The sequence below is a fragment of the Rattus norvegicus genome, chromosome 13 (assembly GCF_021556685.1).
Source record: "Rattus norvegicus strain SHRSP/BbbUtx chromosome 13, alternate assembly SHRSP_T2T, whole genome shotgun sequence".
Classification (NCBI taxonomy): domain Eukaryota; kingdom Metazoa; phylum Chordata; class Mammalia; order Rodentia; family Muridae; genus Rattus; species Rattus norvegicus.
The window spans coordinates 69,840,809-69,850,972 of NC_141546.1; the positions used below are offsets into that span (position 1 = coordinate 69,840,809).

Genomic DNA, 10,164 nt, shown 5'->3' on the forward strand with positions numbered 1-10,164 from the left:
GAGAGTTGAGGGTAGAGTAGAGATAAATCAGGCCTACCATGCCCAAGGCCCTAGATCTCCAGCACCAAAGATTAAAACACAAGAAGGAAATAAGTGTGTGAAAGAGTCCAAAATAGGCATGTGATAATGCACGGCACAAAGCGAGGGCTCTTTATACACCAGAAAGAAGCTCTGTGTAAAGTAGTATGGCGTCTGAGAGCAGATGTGTAGGCCCTCTCTCTCCCTCCCCCTCTCTAGGCAGAAAAGAAAAGGCACACATTAGAAAAGATAAGTGAGGCCTATGAGATGGCTCAGTGGGTATAGGTGCCTGCCACAAACTCTGGAGACCTTAGTTCGATCCCCAGGACCCACATGATAGGAGACAACCTACTTCTGTAAGTTCTCCTCTGACCTCACATGTGTGCTACATGGCAGGAGTGCCCACACACCTAAATAAAATCTTGACTTTTTATACACTTATTTTTATTTTATGTGTATGTTTTGCCTGTATGTATGTATGTATGTATGTATGTATGTATGTATGTATGTATGTATGTATGCTGTATTCATGCCTGGTCACCAAGTAGGTCAGAAGAGGGCATAAGAAGTAGGTCACAAGAGGATCCCTTGGAACTGGAGTTATGGTTGTGAATTGTGGTGTGGGTTCTGGGAATTGAACCTAGGTCTTCCAGAAGAACAGCCAGTGCTCTTGGATGCTGAGTCTATCTCCCAGGCCCTGAAATATTATTTTTAATGTAAACGCTTTCACAAATTGAAAGATATACTGAACTCTGTTCACCTTAACCTCTACTCCCTCCAAGCTCAAACTTCTTCAGGGAACAATTATTTTCTACTTCATTTCCTCCTGATTATTTTTGTGAGTTTTCTTCTTTCTTTTTGGAGACAAGAGTCTCTCTATATAGCCCTGGTTATTCTGGAACTCACTATATAGACCAGACTGGCCTCAAACTCAGAGATCTGCCTGCCTCTGCCTCCTGAGCACTGAGATTAAAGATATGTCCCCCACACCTAACATTTGTTTTTGTTATTTAAGAAAGGGTGGTATATACCCATCCTAGCCTACAAATTTCCCTGTGCCTGTGGATGGCTTTGAATTTCTGACCTACCCATCTTCAACTCTCAAGTGCTCTGTGTCTGTCTTGTATTGATTTATGTCTCTGTGTGTCCTAGAACCACTTCTCTCCATACCTCACCTTAGGTATGGTATTCTGGGACACTCTTAGGCCCAGAATGTTCTTTGTGGCCTGGTTCTATTGGCTGCAGAAGGACCTGTGTGTGATTCAAAGGGCTTAGAGAACATGTTGCATTCTCTTAACCCTGCTTGCTCTTACTTTACAGTTTCTTCAAAGTCTCTGGTCTAGATTTGAAGCATGATTCTGGGAGCCCTCACTGGGGTCCTGGCAGATGGCAGCAGAATCCTGGTTCTGGGATGGCCTTGGGCTTGCCTTTCCATAACTAAAAAGGAAAGAAGTTAAAACAATAAAAGGCCCTCCCAACAGATTCCACCTTCTTTGGTGGCCACTTCCTTCCTTCCCTCCTTTTTCCTTCCCTTCCTGCAGGAGCTACCCTGCCCCACCTTCCTTCCTGGAGAGGGGGACCTGCCCTTTCCTCTTGCAGAGTTACTGCCAAAGGATGAACAATGTGACGTGTGTGTGTGTGTGTGTGTGTGTGTGTGTGTGTGTGTGTGTGTGTGTTCCGGAAGATGGAGTGTGAAACAAAGCAAAAAGTGAGAAAAACTGGGATGGAGTAAGAGTGTTAGCCCTCAGAGTGTTTCAGGAGCCCCTGGCTGGTTCCCAGCAGTTGCCTTTACTTGAATTTCCAAGCAAAAATACTGGTGACCCCAAGAGCCACAGAATCCCATAGCACCACTCACAGAGACCAAATAATGAGATTTCAGAGTTGCAGTGGGGAAAGCGGAAGATGCAAAGGAAACTCAACCTATGTGGTCATTTGCAATTTTTTTTCTATCCCATCGGCCGTGAGAAAAAAAAAAGGTAAGAAAAAGTGGGAACAGGCAGCGGGAGAGATGTCAAGGGTTTCTGAAAGAGTCGTGCATGGCTGAGGATAGAAAGAAGGTTCGATGAAAGGGGCAGAACCACAGAAAAGGTAACGTGGAGCTGAGAGACAAAAAAGAGAAGGGAGCAGTCGCCCTCACAACAAATGTGCAAAGCTACCAGAGACAGACTGGGGGAGGGGCCAGATGGAGTCCTGGTTAAGACAGCTTTGGAGGGAAGGCCAAACTTGAGGTGGCAAGCACAAAAGACAACACTCCAGGAGGCAGCTGAGAGGGGTGGGAAGAAGGGAGCGATGAAGACAGCAGGAGGTTCAGGAATCAAAGGGTCTGCTAGGGAAAGGGGGGGGTCCCAAGAAAGGCGCCCAGGAAGGCCCCCTTTGTCTGGCGAGGGCGGCGGCGGGGGCAGCACGTGCAGCTGGGAGCTCCCGCGAAAGGCTCGCCGCGCGGGGGGCGGCCCCGCCGATCAGCAGGAACCTCTTGCCCGCGGGGCCCGCGCTCCAGAAGGGGCGCATTGTTACGCCCTCGGCCGCAGCAGATTGCCGCTGTCCTGCAATACCCTCGCACCCTGGCAGCGCGCCACTGGCACGGCCCGGGGGTTGGAAATAACTGCGCCGTTCCCATGGCGACCAGGCAGCGACTCCCGCCCCCGCCCCGCCCGCCGCGCACCGCCGGCCCCTCGCCGCGGCCGCCTCCCCCTCCGCCGGAGCGCTCCGGTAACCCTGGCAACGGCGGCTGCGGCTCTAACTCCGACCGCGGCCAGCCCCGCCCCCCTCCGCCCGCCCGCCCGCCTGCGGCGCTCGGCCAGCCTGGGCCTGCGCTTTGGCTGGGCCGCACCAGGGCCCTCCGCGGGCGCCAGCGCAGGAAACCTCCCCTCCCCCTCAGCCTGGCCAGGAAAGCAAGAGCAGGAGGAAGTCCCACGCAGGGCAGATCCCTGTGCAGCCTCCTGAACTCCAGGCGCCTTCCGAGCCTCCCTGGGGTCCCCCGCCCTTCCTCCTGGGACGGGAGGGAGAATTTGGCCCGGGATCCTCCTGGTCCTGCGTGTCCAGATGAAAGAGCTACCCAAGGCTGGAACGCAGTGCCAAGGCAAGAATCGCCCTCAGAATTTCAGATCGTCAGCGCAGGACTCCATCCCCTGACCGTGCACTGGGTGGGTGGTCCCAAATTCCCCATTCTCCCTGCTACCTTAAGGTTTTGACCATTTATGACACATTTTGTGTATAGGAGTTTTGTGGACCCCACAGTGTCTCCTCCCAGTGTCAGAATTAAGGTCGGTGTTGGGGTCAGAAGCACGGTCCCAAGGAGCAGACTCAACTGACATTTGGATTGTGAGCTCCCGTGGATCAGAGGTCCTGACACGTGGACGCTTCTAAACTAAGTTAAAGTTTAACTTAGCGAACGAGTACAGCTAAATCGACAGCGCCTCGTTTGTCCTGATTGTACAGAACAACCCAAAGAAATGCACTAAGGAAGTGGGCAGGATACTTGGGAGTTGGCCTCAACTCATCGTAAAATGTCAACACTTTGGATTTGTAATGGTCTTTCTTCAAAGGACTTTTTTTTTTTGTCATTCGGCATATAGTTTTTGTTATTGTTTGTTTCAGCTTTTTAATTCAGACTATAAAATACTAGGGCAAGAGGAAAGAACCCAGGAAGAGACAAATACAAGGGAAACATTTCGGCTGTGGCCATAGTGAAAAGACTTGGTCCTTTCCAGGTCTTTGAGCCCCATGTCCCTTTGAAGTAGATACGTCAGAGATCTTGGGATGGGGAGAGATCTTGGGATGGTGGGAAGACTCGGAAAGTACAGTTAGAGGACCCAGGCAAGAGACCTGGGCCTCATTTCCTCAACCGAGGTTATAAAGACAGAATGAAACAGTGGGTGGACTATTCTTCACAAGCCATAGGATATACAGGGAAAACACTTTAGTTATTGAGACGTCTGCAAATTGTTTACAAGTCATGATTCATGCGCTCTGGTTGTGAAATGGATGGGGGAGGGGCTCCAGATCTTCGAGCAGGATATGGGGGGCAGGTCTGAAGGGCTTTGACCTGCTGATGAATCTCCTTCCCTACTGCTATGGTTGAAGTGCCTTCTCCCCGTTCATTTGTTGAAGACCTAATGTCCCTCGTGACTGTATCTGGAGTCTGTAGGATATTAAAAGATTAAATGAGGTCAACGAGGGTGGGGCCCTTATCTAACAGGACTGTGGACTTCCAAGAGAGAGCTCTGCCAAGGGAAAACAGAAGAAACCAACTCTCCCTGAGCCATGAAGGGCTCACCGGGGTGCATCCCGATGGCAGTCTTCCAGCATCCGAGACTGTGAGAAGTAACTTGCTGTGTATACCACTCCATGAGGGCTACCAGAGCCGACTAAGACAAAAATGTCTTCCCTTAGAGCTAAGTGCCCCTCCCTACCACCTCCACCACCTGGCGTTTTGCTCAGCACTTCCACCCGTCGTCGTCGTCCTCGTCGCCGTCTCATTCTTAATTCATAACCGTGAGAGCTGGAATTGGCAAGATTTATTTTTAAATGGAGAAGTTAAGACTAAGAAAGATTAAATGACTGAAAGTCAGGCTGAAGGAGCAAACCAGGACCTGAGTTGCCCCAGACGACAGCCAGAGTCAGTCCTAAGTCGGTGCCAGATTCTGAGGGTAGGAAGATGAATGCGGTTTAGGTGTAGGGAGGGCACAGGCAGGTCAGGAAAAGAAACACGTGAGCACATGATTACAGAAATGTCTTCTAGGGTGAACTGATTCAGCAAGCGTGAGGGGCAGTCAGTCCAGGTGGAGGAAGAAGGGAAATAGGTCTTTGGAGGGAGCTGTGAGTACTGCTGAAGAAGTTAGGGTGCCGTGGAGTGAAGGAAGGGCAGATATAACTCAGATGCCATTGGACATAGGTACTCCATTTCCCTGCCAGAGATTCTTGCTGGCCTCCCTTGGGCTCTGGTCAATGGGGAGAATCAAACTTAGAGAGCAAGGCAGAGTCCTGAAGGAGCTGTGTCCCGAAGGAAACAATAGGAAACTCTTCAATTAGGTTCATATTCACACTTGTGTAGTAAATTGCCTTTGTTTGTTAGACCTGAGGGTCTCATAAGGATACGTCTGTAACCGTTTGTAAGTAAATGAAATGTACCTTAATTAAAAGGTAAAAACTGTACACCGCTGGCCAGCAAGGTCCTACCCCCTTGGTCAGTGTTTTTTTTTTTTTTTTTTTTTTTTTTTTTTTTTTTTTTTTTTTTTACAGAATCGCTGGTCTCCAGAGGCACGTTTTTCTGGACTGAGGACGTGATCATCCCTCACAATAGGAATGCAGATAATGACCTTCATTAATGAAGGAACAAACATCTGTCCCCTTTCGGGAGCCATAGTACAAGTTCTTACCGTTATAGTCTAGTCGGGTGGGAAGATTCGCCTATCTTCTGTTTTCTTTGTGGGTGCAATTTGCATACTTGTGTTTATCACGGCTTTCATTCACTCTGGTTTTCGAGGATTTATCACATCGCAAGGCTCAAATACCCTCTCTAGGGGAGGGACTACAGGTTATGAGAGACATGGGCCCAGCAGGGGTGTTTGTACTTTAGAGCCCCTCTCCTAGAAACTGAGTTTCCCCGGGCCTGCCCATCTCCCCAGGGTACTCATTCTGAGCACCCGGCCAACAGCCAATTTAAGGTCTGGCTCTGGGATTTGAGCTTCTCCCTGCCTGGCACTGAATGAACACCACCACCTCCACCTCACTGGAGACCTCATTAGGACTTGAACTCTGGTCTTTGTTCCTTCCCAGCGGTTTCTTTTCAGAGGGAAAGGTAGGAAGAGGAGGGGGGTCAGGTAAGCCCACAGCTCCCAGAGCAGCAGGAGTCCAACAGCCTCTGAGATCCGGAAAGTTGAGTAAACAAGCAATTACTGGAGAGAGAGACTAAAGCAGCAACCCGAGAAGCAGCTTAGCTAATTCGATTCTACTCCCCGCAGGAGAAGACATCGCCTTCCTCAAGCCCTCCTCCTACCCAGCTTCTTGGGGCTAATTCCAGCAGCCTCTGTCTGCCTTTCAAGTGAAATTCCACCCTTAAGCACCAGCAGGGTCCCAGGAGTAAGAGGAAGACCTTTATCGAGACTGAATTCTTGGCTTGGCCAACGTCCCCACTGCTCTTTGTTGTAAGGAGAAAGAATACAGTCTGTAAAGCTCCCTCCCTTCACACCCCGGGGCCTTTGGATCTCTTTGCCAGAGAGGAGCTAAGAAAGAAGGAGGTGACTCAGAACTCGCTTCTCAGAACCTGGAGTGGGAACCCAGCTGGGCTGCAGGAAGTGTGGGGTCGGGAGTGAAAGAACCCCCACATCCATTCCCCGCTTTTAGCTCCGAGCAGCCTCCTGCCTACTGCTAGTCCCCATGAGTTCACTTCCTCTGCTTCTGCTGACATCAGTGCAGATCTTGTCACAGAAAGGCCTCCACATAGATAAGGCTGGGTTCCTGCCATTACTACCTTCAGAGATTTGATCATTTCGTAGAGTTTCAGCGGAGAGGTTAAAAAAAATTTCCGGACATTGAAACATGTCGGTGAACAACAATACAAGGCAACCTACAGTAGATCCCACCTGGGCTTTTTCCTCATAAAAGAATCTCAAAATGGCTCCAAGCCTGCATTTGGTTCCCAAAACTCAGATGGTGGAAGGGAAGAATGGATTCCCACTGACCTTTCCATCCTCACTTGGCATACCCACATCCACACACAAAATTTAAATGTAATAAAAAATGTTTAAATAAATAAACTGGTCTCTCAGGCTGCTGCCTAAGTCCTGATCCTCCTACCTCCCTCCACCTGTGCTAGGATTACAATCCACCACGACGGGTTTCTCAGCTGCGTTACTGTCCCCAGCCCTCTAGCTGCCCCTTTCTGCCGGACTTTCCTCTTCACCCGTTCTAACTTCCTGTTTCAGGCTGTGTTAGACCTAGATGTGTATATATCCGACTGGATTCCACGCTCTCTCTCAAAAGCCTTCTTTAGTGCCCACGGCCACTTCTGTTTTCAGGCAAGCATTCCCCCATCTTTTAGGATGAAACCATACTCGTCATCTGGCACACCTAGCCTTTTGTAGTCTGATCATTCTTAATCCGTGAGTCTATGCCTGACCCCTCAGGAACGAAGCCTTTAAGGTACACAGCCACAACTCTCCTGGTCTCAGGACATTTTTGCACACGACACTCCTATCAGCCTGAAATGAATTTCCTCATACTCCCAACTCAGCTGATTCCATCTGGAAATCAGTATAAAATAACGCCCCTCCCATATTACTGTAGGTTCACACAATGTGTCAAAGACGGGAGAGGTGTCCTGGCTTTCAGGAGCTAAGGAGAACTACAGAGTCATATGCAGCACGACAAACCTCATACAAGAGATTTATTGGGCAAGACCTAAGACGGTGGCAGCTTCTGCCCAATGAGAAGCAGCAGGGACCTGACAGGGCATAGGCTTATATAGGGTTTCCTGGGGGTGGAGTTTTGCAGGGTGGAGATTTCCAGTGTAGGGATTGGTGGGATTTCAAGTTCTGAGTCTGGAGCAAGCCCAGAGATTGGTGGGTTTTTGAGTTTGGGGATTGGTGGGTTTTCAAGATCAGGGATTGATGGGGTTTGGTGAGTTTTCAAACTGGAAGTGAGCTCAAACTTTTTACCCTACGATTATCAATTTCCACCTGAATTGTAACGATCAATGTCTCCATCCTTCTCCTGTCTAGTCATCAAGTTCTTTATCCATAGATCCTTATCTAGGCAGTGATGGCTGAATAAGAGGCTTACCAACAGACAGAAGGGCTCATAGAGGAGATGGGATGTCAGAAATCGTTAATACCATCAAATTATATCGTAAGATGAGTAACTCCTTAGTTACCAGTTAGAGCTTGGGGAGCGGAAGGGAGAACCTAAGTGTTTAAAGCCAAGGGCCGTGGCAACAGAAACTGGAAAAGTACAGTGTGGACACACAAGACTGTACGTTTAACAAGCGTTCAGATGTGTTCACCAGCGGAATGGGAGGGCAGAGGCGAACTTTGGGTCCTGGTACTGGTCCTGGTACAGACAAAATCCAGAAGGCCCTGGATGCAGACAGTAGAAGCTGGGAGAGGAGAAGATCTGTTTGTTTATAGCAATCCCTTCAGCGAGTTACAACAGAAAGCAAACAGACTCTCCGGAGGCATTTTGAGCTCTGGGTTTCATTTTGTTCCTGGGTGGCCCAAGCAGATACAGACCACAAGTTAGGACCTCACCTTAGCTTTTTGAAACGCAGGGGCAGGAGTCTAACAATGATGCTGGTTTGTAAGTTGCTGCCATGGTTTGAACAGGAAATGATCCGACCACCAAGTGGACCCATTCCTCCGTTTACAGTTTTGCCCTGTGCTCTTTGCTGTTCCTCTAGCTCGGCGAGACTTCTCTCACACGCTCTGCAGTTCAGTTAGTTACCTTTTCCTACTTCTCACGTTCTCCCTGTTTTCTGACTCGTAGCCTATTTTTGTCTTCTGTTTCTCTTGAAATCATCACAGACATCTGTCTCTCTTGCTTTCCCCATCCGTCCACCCAGCTCTCCCACACTCCTCCTTTCCTCTCCTTCCAGTTGCCTTAACTGACCTAACTCCGCTTGGCTCTCCTCCTTTTCCTCTCAATATCCGGAACCTCTTTGTCAGACATGTCTCAACTTGTCTGCAACCTCCGACTAATCCTCCATAACATCAAAAAAAAAGGATGAGGTCAGACTGAGGTCATACAAAGTGTGCATGTGTGTCTGTTTTCTGCGGTGTTTTCTAACAAACTCTGCCTTCTTCATGGAACATACTTGCGTTCCAATGTCTTAAACACCTACTGTATACAGGGGTTGGTACATCAGAAATGTCTCTCTTTAGGTATAGTAGCTGGTGACACTAGAGCTCCAGGAAGCCATCCTTTTATTTCCTGACTCCTACAGGGGGTTGTTACCCTGCCAACTGATAGGTTGGAGTTACGCTGCAAGGGTCCTTGTCGATTGGGAGTGAAGAGGAGATGGTAGGCTGAAACTAACAAGGTCCCCAGAGTAATTTATTAGTGTCTCTGGTATTTTACAGAATAGAAGGTATTTATCCCCCCCTAAAAGATGTATATTTAGGGGATGGATTTTTAGGGGTTTAGGAGACAGCCTAAATCCTGGAACTCACTCTGTAGACCAGGTTGGCCTCAAACTCAGAAATCTGCCTGCCTGTGCCTCCCAAGTGCTGGGATTAAAGGTGTGTGTCTTCATAAGTGTATTTTTCTTCACAAAGTTTATTTTGTAATCACAAATATATACATATGCATATATATTCAGTATATATTGACCACTCAAACCCCATTTACCCCCAGCATAACTGTGAATCTTGCTCACTTTGGCAGCACACAGAATAAACTCGAATACTCTGTGTAGTCCTGGCTGTTCTGGGAATTAGCTCTGTAGACCAGGCTGGCCTCAAGCTCACAGAGATCGGCCTACCTCTGTCTCCCACCTGCTGGGATAAAGGCCCGTGATGTCACTGCCCAGCATTTGCAGGCCTTTCAGTTGACCTCAGTCTCTTTCTGCCATCTTGGTTCTCATTTAGTTTTATGCCAGTTCAGGGAACGGAGAAAGTCATACCCTGAACCTCCGAGGCTGTCCCTCCACACACAGTCTAATGTCATGTTTCTCTCTCCTCTTCTTCCTGAACCTGTTAAACCTCACCCGTGACAATCTTTGGCTGGGTGAAATCCTCTCCGTCTTTGCTTTCCATGGCCTTTTCTGTTGTCAACCTCCCTTGGCAGTAAGTAGCCTGGCTCTCCTCCCCACTGCCCGTGATGGTGCCTCTTCCTGTGGCAGCCTCGCTTCAGCTCCCTCCACCAGGTCTTAGCTTTCGGCCCTTCCTTTCTCCTGGAGTTTCTTTCTTTCTTTCTTTTTTTAAACGTGTAACACTTCCCAGCCTTGTGAGCCATCCTTGAGCAGGGGTCATGCTGGCTGATCTCTCTAGTATTCCAGTTTAGTCTGTGTGCCGCCAAAGTGAGCAAGATTCTTCACTCTCTCAGCTCTGAGGATCATCTCTAAACTTGACCACATCCCCCCTGGGAAGACATAGAAAGGTCCAGAAGCCTGCAGAAATGCTTTTCAAACTGTAAATCATTCCATATGGCTGG

The 10,164-nt window shown here is 48.8% G+C and overlaps 1 long non-coding RNA gene and 1 other non-coding gene across 4 annotated transcripts; one reads left to right on the forward strand and one right to left on the reverse strand.

The window, feature by feature from the left end:
* Positions 1-1,615: 1,615 nt before the first annotated feature.
* LOC102552819 (uncharacterized) lies at positions 1,616-6,776 on the forward strand. Of its 3 annotated transcripts, none has more exons than XR_015635555.1 (2): positions 1,616-1,994; positions 5,982-6,776. It is a non-coding gene; the product is annotated as an uncharacterized LOC102552819 (long non-coding RNA). The 3 variants fall into 3 exon arrangements; XR_015635556.1 differs by lacking the exon at positions 1,616-1,994 and adding an exon at positions 1,998-2,106; XR_015635554.1 differs by lacking the exon at positions 1,616-1,994 and adding an exon at positions 2,940-3,161.
* A 3,155-nt stretch (positions 6,777-9,931) lies between these two features.
* LOC120096369 (U6 spliceosomal RNA) lies at positions 9,932-10,038 on the reverse strand. Its single transcript, XR_015636461.1, has one exon. It is a non-coding gene; the product is annotated as a U6 spliceosomal RNA (small nuclear RNA).
* Positions 10,039-10,164: the final 126 nt, after the last annotated feature.